The sequence below is a fragment of the Mobula birostris genome, chromosome 8 (assembly GCF_030028105.1).
Source record: "Mobula birostris isolate sMobBir1 chromosome 8, sMobBir1.hap1, whole genome shotgun sequence".
In the NCBI taxonomy this organism is placed as follows: Eukaryota; Metazoa; Chordata; class Chondrichthyes; order Myliobatiformes; family Myliobatidae; genus Mobula; species Mobula birostris.
Window position 1 is genome coordinate 77,702,090 of NC_092377.1, and position 12,422 is coordinate 77,714,511.

Consider the following 12,422-nt stretch of genomic DNA (forward strand, 5'->3'; position numbering starts at 1 on the left):
TTCAGGAGATGGGGTACGCGCCTGTCCATTCGGTACATGCTCTTATGTATTAAGCAGACTGCATAGATTTAAGGATGCTGCACTTGTAACTACTGCGTTAGTGATCAAAGATGAATTTTTGGATTTGGCTATACTGCTTCAAAGCATGTAGTTATCTCAATGCGATATGTCAAGTGTCACTTAGCTCCAGGAAAGGAGAGTCCAGGTAAGAGTAACTTCTAATGCAGCTGAATTTTACATCCTGGTGAACGATTTGGAGAATACTCTGCACTGAAGAACTTAGTAATGGGATTTCATAACGATAACAAATGATGAGTAACATTTAAATGTATATAATCCTGTCATGAAACAACGTAAAAACCACTCTACACTGCCTTGTAAATGCTCTGCTTGTGTTTTGTCCCATGATGTTTAAAGAATGGACATATTTATCTTCTACCTTTCACCCCTCAGGATGCTCTAAACTACTCTATATTCAGTGAAACCTGTTTTAAATTGTGGTTGCTGTTGAAACTTATGAACTACAGCAGCCAAACGGCACACGGTAAGATCCCACAGTGATCATGACTAGACGCTGTCTCAGATATTCCTGAGAAACACCAGTGTGGTTTCAAATGGAAACGCCTCCCTCTAGAATTGTCAGCAGGCTAAAAACTTGTGAACATACAGAAAAATCTCGAATTCCCTGGGGAATGCAGAGCAAGGACTTCTCGACTGCATTCTGAGCTTGGGAATCTCATGGAGCCCAGCGGCAGAGTGAAAACTTGCTGCAATTCATCAGTAATTATGCTGGGAAATCTCTTTACTGAACTTGTGCCAGGGTAGATCTGAACAGGAAGTGTGCATCCATTCATCTCAGCAGAGAAGCACAAATATGGGGAGAGGTAAATTGCAGGTCATTTAAATCTAATGGAGAACAGTTGTATTTACTTTAAATCATTTAATTGCTCATTTTTTTCTGCAGTTTTAAATATTGTTTTATATATTAAATATTTCTAAGTAATGTTAAAAAGCAACATATTATTAAAATATAAACACAAGAAATTCTGCAGAAGCTGGAAATCCAAAGCAACACAAACAAACTGCTGGACAAACTCCGCAGGTCAGGCAGCATCTATGGAAATGAATAAACAGTCGAAGTTTCGGACCAAGACATTTCTTCAGGACTGGAAAGAAAGGGAGAAGGCACAGGAATAAAAAAGGTAGGGGAGGGGAAGGAGGATAGCTGGAAGGTGATAGGTGAAGCCAGGTAGGGTGGGAAACATAAAGGGCTGGAGAGGAAGGAATCTTATTGGAATGGAGAGTGAACCACAGGAAAAGAGGAGGAGGAGGGACCCCAGGGGAAGGTAATAGACAGGTGAGAAGAGGTAAGAGGATAAAGTGGGGAATAGAAAAAGAGGGGAGAGGGAGAGAATATTTTTTACCGGAAGGAGAAATCAACATTCATGCCTTCAGGTTGAAAGTTACCCAGACCAAATATAAGGTGTTGCTCCTCCACCCTGAGGGTGGCCCCATCTTGGCACAAGAGGAGGCCATGGACTGACATGTCAGAACAGGAATGGGAATTGGAATTAACATGTCTGGCGACCGGGAATTTCACTTTTGATGGATAAAGTAGAGGTGCTCAAAAAAGCAGCCGCCCAATTTAAGAGGGATCTCACCTATGTAAAGGAAGCCGCAGAGGGGGCACCGGAAGCAATAAATGACCCCAGCAGATTCGCAGGTGAGGTGCTGCCTCACCTCATGAATGGAGGTGAGGGAGGAGGTGAATGGGCAGGTGTAGCACTTTGGCTGCTTGCAGGGACTAGTGCCAGCAGGGTGATCAGTCAGCAAAGACAAAAGGGAATCACAGAGGGAGCAATCCAAACTTGAGGACCTGAGGGTAAGATTGCTGTTGAAGGGAAATAAGACTTTGTTGTGCTCAGTGTGACATGGCTTTCTCCCAGCACACCAGATACGGCAATCAGACTTGAAGGCTTCTTGATTCATAGGATGGACCAAACTGCTGATTCACAAAAGCCAAAATGTGCAGCTGTGTGTTTCATAATAAACACTTGGTGGTACTCCAATGTGGCAGTTTTATTGAACTCGTGTTCCCCCAATCTTGAACACCTAATGGTCAAATGTCGTCCATTCTATTTGTCTTAGGAGTTCTCATCTCTGATCTTCATTGGAGCTTACAGACCACCAGTATGTAAGCTCCAATGACGGTCACAGATGAGAACCATAATCGAGCACTTGAGATACAGCATGATGCCGTCTCTAAACAAGAAACAGTCCATATGTAGATATATGGATTTTAGTAAGGTGTTCAATAAGAGTCCAAATAGTAGGCTCAATCAGAAAGCCAGGAGACATAGAATCCAAGGAAAATCGGCTACATAGAATCAGAATTGGCTTGCCCACAGAAAGCAGAGTGTGGTAACAGTCTGCCTAGGGGTTGGTGACCGGTAGAGTTCTGCAACAACTTGTTCTTGGACTCATGCTCTTTGTGATTTTTATAACTGACTTAGACAAGGAAGTGGAAGGCTGGGTTAGTAAGTTAGCAGACAACACAAAGGTTTGAAGCGTTGTTGATATGGTTGAAGGTTGGGACAGACTAAAATGGGACAGTGATAGGATACAGAGCTGGGCTGAGAAATGGCAGATATAGTTCAATCCAGAAAAGTGTGAACTGATACACTTGAAAGATCTTGACATCCACATCAACAGATCCCTCAAAGTTGCCACACAAGTTGATAAGGTAGTTAAGAAAGCATATGTTGTGTTGGTCTTCATTAAAAAAGTTCAAAGTTCAAAATAAATGTATTATCAAAGTATATATACGTCACTTTACCTCGCCCTGAGATTCATTTCTTGCAGGCAATCACAGTAAATACAAGAACACAATTGAATCAATGAAAGACCAATCCCAACAGGATGGACAACAGCCAATACACAAAAAAAACAACAAAATGTGCATATACAAAAAGAAAGAGATAAAAGGAATAATAATAATACAAATGGATGAAAGAAAAATGGAGGGCTATATGGGAGGAAAGGGTTAGATATATTTTGGAGCAGGTTAAAAGGTTGGCACAATGTAGTAAGCTGAAGGGCCTGTACTGCTCAATGTTCTACGGTCATGTAAGATTTTAGCAACTTATTTGGTATGCATTCTAAGAGTGAAGCAGCACCTTAATACTATACTGTAAGAATCAGCCTAAATACTTCAGAGAACTTAAAATCCAATTTTAGATGCAACTACTGACTGAATTACACCTGCCAATATTGGAATGATTCTGGATGTAGAGTATAATCTCCGGTCACAGGCCCTTACTGTACCAGTAAATGAAGTCTCTTCCTCCCATTCCAATAGCTGAGGATTTTTTTATACAATTCTAAAACTATTAGAAGGACAAATGTATCTGACAGGAGATGATCCCAGGTGCCATTCACTGACCTGAAAGGCTTGACAATAGGGGAGACCAACCTTGAGGCATGGAGGCAACGTGGGCATCTCTAGTAATGCTCATTTCACCTTAGACATGTGCCATCTGCCACATTAGCATGAGCAGGATAAGAGACACACCCAGAGCACAAACTTGCAACAGGAGCCAGGCACTCATTCCACTCTTGTTCTTGATCGAGGGCCTCTTTGCAAAAGCAGACCACACTGGTTTCAGTCAGGGTTGGGGAATGTCAGTGGTTACACTTCAGAAGGAGCATGAGGAGATTTGGTACATCATCAGATTCTAGCAAATTTCTACTGGTGGAGAGTTTTCTGATTGGTTGACAAAACCTGGTATGGAGGCTCCAAAGCACAGGATCAAAAAAGGCTGCAGTGAGTTGTTGGCACAACTCTCCCCACATTCGAGAACATCTTCAAAAGGTGGTGCCTCAAGAAAGTGGCATCCACCATTAAGGACCCTGACACTGACCCTGCCCTCTTCTCATTTACTACCATTGGGGAGGAGGTACAAAAGCCTGAAGATCCACACTCAAAGTCTTAGGAACAGCTCCTTCCCCTTCAACGTCAGATTTTCGAACAGCGTACAAACCCATGAACACTACCTCGCTATTCTTCTCTTGCACTACTTATCTATTTGTTTGTTCACTTGTTGTAACTTACAATAACCTTTATGTCTTGCACTGTACTGCCACCAAATGAAAAATTTCATGACAAATGTCTGTGATAATAAACCTGATTCTGATTAACTGCAAGTAGGAAGACACTCACGTAAGCAGAAATTGATTATTATGCATATGGTGATGTACCATAGTTATCTGTACATGAGCTGCAGAAGAGTTTGTTTATTTATATATTTATTGAGATACAGCTTGGAATAGGCCCTTCTGGCCCTTCGAGTTGCCCCGCCCAGCAATCCCCAAATTTAACCCTAGCCTAATCACAGGACAATTTACAACGACCCATTAACCTACCAACCAGTACGTCTTTGGACTGTGGGAGGTGTGACGAAAAACCAAATAATCAGAAGATTGATGCTAATGAGAGAGAGATAAGTAAGACAATGGAGAAACATTCAAAATGCTAATAAGACAGAAGAGAGAGATTAACAAGAAAGAAACACATTTCAGATATTGACAGACCGTTTGCTTTGAAGCTGAACTGTTTGAAGTTTGATGGACAGGCGATACCCCAGCAGGGGGATAAAAAGAACAGGTTCGCTAAGGCACGACACACACCACGCTATCACGAGATAACGAGACCCTGGAAGAGCGGTGTGCCCCAACAAGTTGGTGGGAGTTTGGAGGTCTGGTCGCGGGAACCAACCATAGACGCACAGTGTGAAAAGGTACCATCAGCGAGAACCTGGTGTGTGTGTCCGCCCTTGCCTGGGTGCTGGGTTCACCGCGGAAGAACGGTCATATCCAGAACGGAGGGGTCACAGTCGGTGACCACAGAAGACATAAAAGGGTTTGCCCGAAAGCTAACAGCGAAGAAAATCAAAGGTCTGTTTGAATCAAAATTTGCATTCTCTCTCTCTCTCTCCAACAGCGATTACTGCAAACTGTACTAAGCTGAACTGAACTCTGCGTCACTTGAGACTGATCATTTTACCCCTAGACTGTAATAGAGCTTGGTTGATTCCTATTATCCTAGTTCTGTGTACATGTGTGTTTTATCATTGCTAAGCTGTTGCATTTATATCCTTACGATTAGAGTACTGTGTTACTTACTTCTTTAATAAAACTTTATTAGTTCCTGTTAAACCAGACTCCAACTAAGTGGTCCATTTCTGCTGGTTTGGCAACCCAGTTACGGGGTACGTAACAGAGGAAACCGGAGCACACGGAGGAAACTCACGCAGTCACGGGGAGAACGTACAACCTCCTTACAGGCAGTATAAGAACATAAGAACATAATAAATAGGAGCAGGAGTAGGCCATCTGGCCCGTCGAGCCTGCTCCATCATTCAATAAGATCATGGCTGATTTGACCATGGGCTCATCTCCACCTACCTGCACTTTCCCCATAACCCTTAGTGCCCCTTCTATGCAAAAATCTATCCAACCTTGTCTTAAATATTGTCAGCAGCGAGTTCCTTTCAGCTTGACTAACCTGCTGTCTTGCCTCTTGACTTCATCTTGTCTGCTTGATTCCATCAATGTCTCACTTCTCCCCCAGGTCGCCCTATATAACAATACGTTGCTTTCGAAACTAAATCCAGGTCTCGGGATACCATATAAAGTGGATCCAGATCTCCCAGCTCTGTTTCAGGAAATGCTTCCCTTATCCTCATCAAGTCAATGGGCAGGTCGCTGGATTATTGACTCCTCTGGTGCAGGGACACTGGTATGGAGAAATTGGACTGAATGGCTTGACTGTGTGCAGTAAATAACCTGTAGAAGTGACTTCATTAAGGCCAAGAATGTAATTATCCTTTCTATCTCCTTTCATTTGCCCACCTCACGCTACCATTGGAGTGAAAAGCAAGCCCCATTAAAGTGTATGGTGGTCTCTACTAATTAACAAACATGATGTAGAACATTGCTTTAGAAGATTTATTCTTTACTGATGAACTCTTCTTAACCCTAGAGTGAGGAGGGGGAGAGGAAAGAAGGAAGTGTAAGTTTACACAGAGCTGTGTTGATTTTAAATAGGTTGCTTAGAATGACAGGTTCTTTAGGGTTAAATGACACAGTAATCCCCTCGTAATCATGGGGAGAATGAGGCAAATGGGTTCAATTGACTCCTGGGCATCAAAGGAAGCAGTATTTCAATGGCTAATAACATACTCTCAGCAACCATGTTTCCCACTCATCTGACAGCACTTCCTCTCTACGACTTACAACTTCTCTACACAATGTGATCTGCCTTAGTTCACCAAGTACATCTGCATTCAATGAAATGCTGTGCGTGATCTGAAGCAAACTCCGACAAAATGAAGAGTCCATTGCAAAACGTTCAATTCCTCTACACCTCCATCGGTCTGGATGGATGAAAAGTCAGAAAACAATCACCGTTCACTTTCTGCAATATGAATACTAAAGCTGAACCTGATTGTTTCGAAACAAAAAAAAAATGCAAGTAGGAAGTGAGATGATAACATGTGAGATTGATCTGAAATATAATTCTGTGTTTCTTGCTTGGGGCAAAAAAAAACAATATCATTTAAATTGTTTTTTCTGTAAAATAGCTGCACACATAGCAAGAATTCAAACTTCTTGAAATACAAAAACAGTAGATTTTTCATCCTGAAAATAAGAATGTACACAGTTAGCATGGGCTTAGCTGAGCTTTTATTTTTATTTTTTTTTATTTTAACTAAGCTTTTCTTTTGCCTCTGGGTGCTGAACAAGGGTCTCGGCCCAGAACGCTGGCTGTTTATTCATCTCCATAGATGCTGCCTGACCTGCTGTGTTCCTCCAGCATTTGCGTGTGTTGTTCTGGGCTTCCAGTATCAGCAGAATCCTCTGTGTTCTCTTACCCTCTCCTCAGACTGGGTAATATGTATTGGAACAGTGTTTGCAGGCAGCAAATGGGCTCAGCCTGCAAAGCCCACATTATTTCAATGGATATATTTTTAAAAAGCAGTCACCTCTAGCCCTGGTGCTTAGTCCTCAGTCAGATCCAATAACATTAGAGTATGCAGGCTGCATAACAAAGACCAATAGTAGCCATGAGTCTCAGTCTATGAAGGGGGTCACTAGGCTTGATGCACAAGAAGCCCAACAAATAATGAATAAATTAAAATCTTCACCTTTGAGTATCGGTATTCTTCATTATCAGGCACTTTGTGCGTAGCTATTAACAGACCATATGGAGCTTTTTAAAGCCTGCTAGAATTATAGCTATAGAGATTTATCAGTGCTCACTGGGGCCTCAAAATGAATCAAAATTAATATTCATATTATTAGTTCTTTTGGTTGTGTAATAATGTGGTCCAGATGAAATAATGAAGGCAGCTGGCTACATGACAGGACATGCTTGCACAGGGCCACAGCTTTACACTTGACATGCTGACGTAATTAAATGAGATGGCCTTCGTTTTGTCCTAAATGATGTGTAAACCATATGTGGACCAGAATTAGCCAAAGGTTGACCAAACAAGGCAGATTTGCAAATGCCTCATGTCCACCTGGGACACGGATGGTTCGGCAGACCGAGAAAAGGAAGAAATCCTGCCCTTTTGATTTTGTCTTGTGTGCATGGCTGCAGGCTAGGAAGTGATATAATTTATGGAGAGGCATGCCTTTTGTTTCTCACAGGGACGCAGATGTCATCATGCACTGTCAGCGATGCTAAAACCATTTAGGCATCCGGGGTTGAGATGGGGAACCAGAGGAAGGTTGACAAGAAATGCTCATTTTATCCTTTCCCCCTGTGGCCGATTCTGCCAGGTTCACTACATGTATTAATCTGTGCTTCAGTGTTCCCCTGCCTTTAGCTTAGAGAAATCCTATCACTAAAATACCCAGAGGAATGGAAGGAAAGCTCCAGGCAATTGATGAACCTCCGATGCACTTGCTGCTAGCATTATTATTGTGGCAGGACTGCTTTCCTTTAGCATTGACTAGCACTATTTACCAGCCCTGTATTACACTCTGATGTTAAAATGGGAGCTGTCTTCACCACTGCACAGTCTGACAAGTATAAAGGATCAGAACATTTCGGATATACCACTATCGATTTTAGTTCACGTGGATGTCGAGGAAGCATACTCAGTAACAGTTTTCTCAAGGAAACTGAGTATATACTTGAAGGCAGAAAGAGCCTGTAGGGCTTTATAGTGTGGGTTTAAATAGATACCCCTGTAAAAGAAAAGGCCCCTTCTGTCAAATCATTTTATCATCCTTTGCTGAACTACTTCTTAAAGCTTGCTAAAAAAAAATTGCATCACATTTGCATTAGTTAGAGCTCTTGATAATTTGTTTTGCTGGCAATATTTGCCTGAAAATATATATATGCTCAGTTGTTGGTGCAAACACCAGCTATACAAATGCAGCTGTGCATCATAATCTGCCTCTGAAGTTCATTCCATTCTAGTGATTCAGTGCTACCTATTGGGAATGAATTTACAAACACTGGTTCTTGTGTAGCCTTAATGTTTCATATTAACGCATCAGTCCTAATAATAAAGGACTGAAATAATTCCCTCTTACCTTAAATCCCATTAACTGGCCCAAATCCAACAGCACAGCAGTTACGTACTGCCGAAAGATGAAAATGTTTGGAGTATTAGAGATGGGGAGTGAGGCAGTAATGAACTGACTAGAAATGGGCAGCTGTACATCCAATATTGCATGGAATATTCCACCTTCCATTCTCCATCCAGCCTAGGTCATCTTGAAATTAAAATTTCTTTCAGCATATAAATCACAGACAACTGCCAACCTCAACCACAACTCTAGAAAATCGCCTGATGGACCATGCATATATGTTCTCCAGTCCCTTTTTCTTGGTGGCACATTCAAAAAGGACTACAATCATTAGCTAAGGGGCCAGTAAGCTCCTGTCACATCTGGACTTCCCTTTCCTGAAAGTACCACAATCCATCTTGTTGCTGGCTGCACCTGCCCGCCAGCATTGCTGCAGCTTGCAGCCAACAAACCCACATCAGGCCTGCGGCCAACGTAGTAATATAGGTTAGCTCTCATAATGGACTCCCATCGTCACTATCGGGTGTCCAGTTAACTGCCTGATTTTAAACTAAGCCAGGAATAAAATGTACCACAGTTTTCCAAAAAAAAATCTATATTGGAGAATATATCATGAAACAACTATTTTTAAAATAAATTAAGGTCAGATCTTTCAGATGGGTTTTGTGTTTAATTTATGCTATTTTGTATGGTGCAAAGCATTCAGCTAGGTTCAGCTATCTATGAGTTCGATTAAATCCCCTCAGGTGCAGTACCCAGTGTCAAAGCGGCTTCATTCACTGCCTATTAGTAATGGTGTAAGAGATTCCCAGGAGTTTGAACACCTGCTGCCCATAGAAAGTGAAATAATTAATTTTGAGGAACCATTGTTCTTCCTGGGATCTTAAATAGGTGAACAGACGCATGGGCAGGGAGAAAGATTTGACCTGTTCACCCTGGGAGCCACTCTCCTGACAAGTGCCACTTTATCCATTCATTAGCCAGTGATTTCTTCTCCACTCGTTAATTGGTGTTTAATCAGTCGACCACAACTCTGGCGCAGGATTGCATTCAAAGCAGAGGAGGCACTGAATCTAGTCCGTAGTTATCCACTGCAAACTACCACTGCTGAACAAAATATGACACTAGTTTCACACAAAGGAAAGCACATAGGCAAATGCACATGCTACTGGAAAACAAAGACACAATCCAGTCAACCGCTTCCTGAATGTCCTGACTTTATAGGGAATGCAAATCTATTATGCCTGAGGCAAGGACAAAATCCCCAGTGATCCCTCTTCCATGCAATTTTTATCAATCCTATGCATCGAAATAGCAGCAGAGTGACTTGGAAAGCTTGAGAGTCCAAATACAGTGGATTCCAGTTAATTGGGACACATCAGAAGCAGTAGGTCTTGGCCTAATTAAGCGGCTGCCCCAATTAGCTGAAGTTGCATGGAAATAGTTAAACAGAAATAAAAAAGGCAAACTAACTGAGCAACAAATTATATATTTAAATGAAATACAGAATGAATTAGAACACTATCTATACTACTACAGTACTATAAAACTGTGTACTGTATTAGTTCCTAACAGTTATCAGCAGTACAGTGGAATTCATCCAATGTACACTGCTGTGTTCTTTTGATTGACTGTAAATGAACAAAATCAGCGCAGTCACCTAAGCAGATAATGAACCGCCTTCATACAATGCTTTTGATGATTACATCCTCCAATTCTTCACTTCCATTTCAACGTTCAATATGATTGTTGATGCCTTCAAATCCTTCATTGTTCCTAACTTGCTGAAGTAGTGAAATCATTTCCATTTACACCGTTTCTGGCATCTCCAAGCCTGAATGCTTGAAGCCGAAATGAGCAAAGTAGCTCTGAATTGTCTTACTGCTTATTCCTCGCCATCAATCAGTGATAAAAATCACTTCTTTTTGAACACAAACACACGCAAATGAAGCTACTTAAAATATGTTCGCTCTAAGCATGGTGTAGTGTCTATGGCCACACACTGTGCACACAACTGACGCGAGTTAGAGTTAGTTCAGCAACAATCTCCTGCCCCAGTTAGGCAATATAGTGTCCCAAATGAACAAAGGGAGTCCCAGCTATTTTCTCAATTAGTTTTTATTCTTCAAGAGTTGTCTCCATATAAGCGGTTGTCCTATTTAACCAACGGCCCAATTAACCGGAATCCACTGTATTGTGAAATGGGGAATCCAGTTCTCTACTGTGGTCTCCACCACCATTGCCAATCAAGGGAATATCCTAAAGTTGGTTTATTAAAGGCCTAAAACTGTAATTGCTTCTAAGAAATGAATATGCAGAATGGATGGAAGTCCTTTGAAGTATGCACTACATTGTTGAGCTTTGATGACCTATCAGGGAAGAGGTTTAAGTGCCTGAAGACCCACTCTCAACAATTCAGCCATCAGTCCATATAGTTATGAGAACTACCTCATTATTATTTTTGCACTACCTATATATTTTTTTCAATTTACAGTCCTTTCTTGTGTTGGTGCTGTTGCCACAAAATATTAAGATTCACATCATTTAAGTCAATGATAATGAGTACAATTCTGATGGATATTCTGTCATGGATTTTTCTTTGGAGATCACAATTCATCAGTAACATGCATTCTTAGGTGTGTAGACTTGTCAGAGAGCTAATTCACAGGGCATTATTTGGGATGCCATTGTAAAAGGCAGTGTTGCCACATTCAGATGGTTGCAGACTATAAGACTGGAAGACATAAGAACTGAATTAGGCCATCGAGTCTGCTTCATCATTTCATCATGGCTAATCCATTTCCCTCTCAACCCCATTCTCCTGCCTTCTCCCCGTAACCTTTCAGACCCAAACAAATGAAGAACCTATCAACCTCTACCTTAAATACAGCCAGTGAACTGGCCTCCACAGCTGCCTGTAGCAACGAATTACACAGATTCTCAACCGTGTTGCTAAAGAAATTCCTCTCCATTTGTTCTAAATGGATGTCCCTCTATTTTGAGACTCTGCCCTCTGGTCCTAGACTCCCTCACTATAAGAAATATCCTCTCCACATCCACTCTATCTGGGCCTTTCAAAATTTGATAGGTTTCAATAAGATCCCTCCCTACCATTCTTCTAAATTCCAGTGGGTAATGCACAGAGCTATCAATTGCCCCTCATATGATAAGCCTTTCATTCCCGGAAGTATTCTTGTGAACCTCCTCTGAACTCTCTGCAATGTCAGCACATCCTTTCTTAAATAAGTAGTCCAAAACTGCTCACAATACTCCAGATGAGGCCACGAGAGCCTTATAAAGCCTCGACATTATATCCTTGCTTTTATATTCTAGTCCTCTCGAAATGAATGCTAACATTACATTTGCCTTCCTCACTTCAGAATCATCCTATAAATTAAACTTTAAGGAATCCTACACAAGGACTCCCAAGTTCCTTAGTATCTTGGATTTTTGATCTTTCCCTGTTTAGAAAATAGGATATGTTTTTATTCCTTCCACCAAAATGCATGACTATACTCTTCCAGACACTGTATTCCATTTGCCACTTCTTTGCCTAGTCTCCTAACCTGTCCATGTCCTTCTGCAGCCTCCCTGCATCCTCAGTTCTATTTCTGCCTCCACCTATCTTCATGTTGTCCACAAACTTGGCTATCCAAAATATTAACATACAAAGTAGAAAGAAGCAGTCCCAACACCGATCCCTGAAGAACACCACTAGTTATTGGCAGGCAACCAGAAAAGGCTCCACTTATTCCCACTGTTTTCCTCTTGCCAATCAGCCAATGTTCTATCCATGCTCATGATATAAGGGCTCCTAC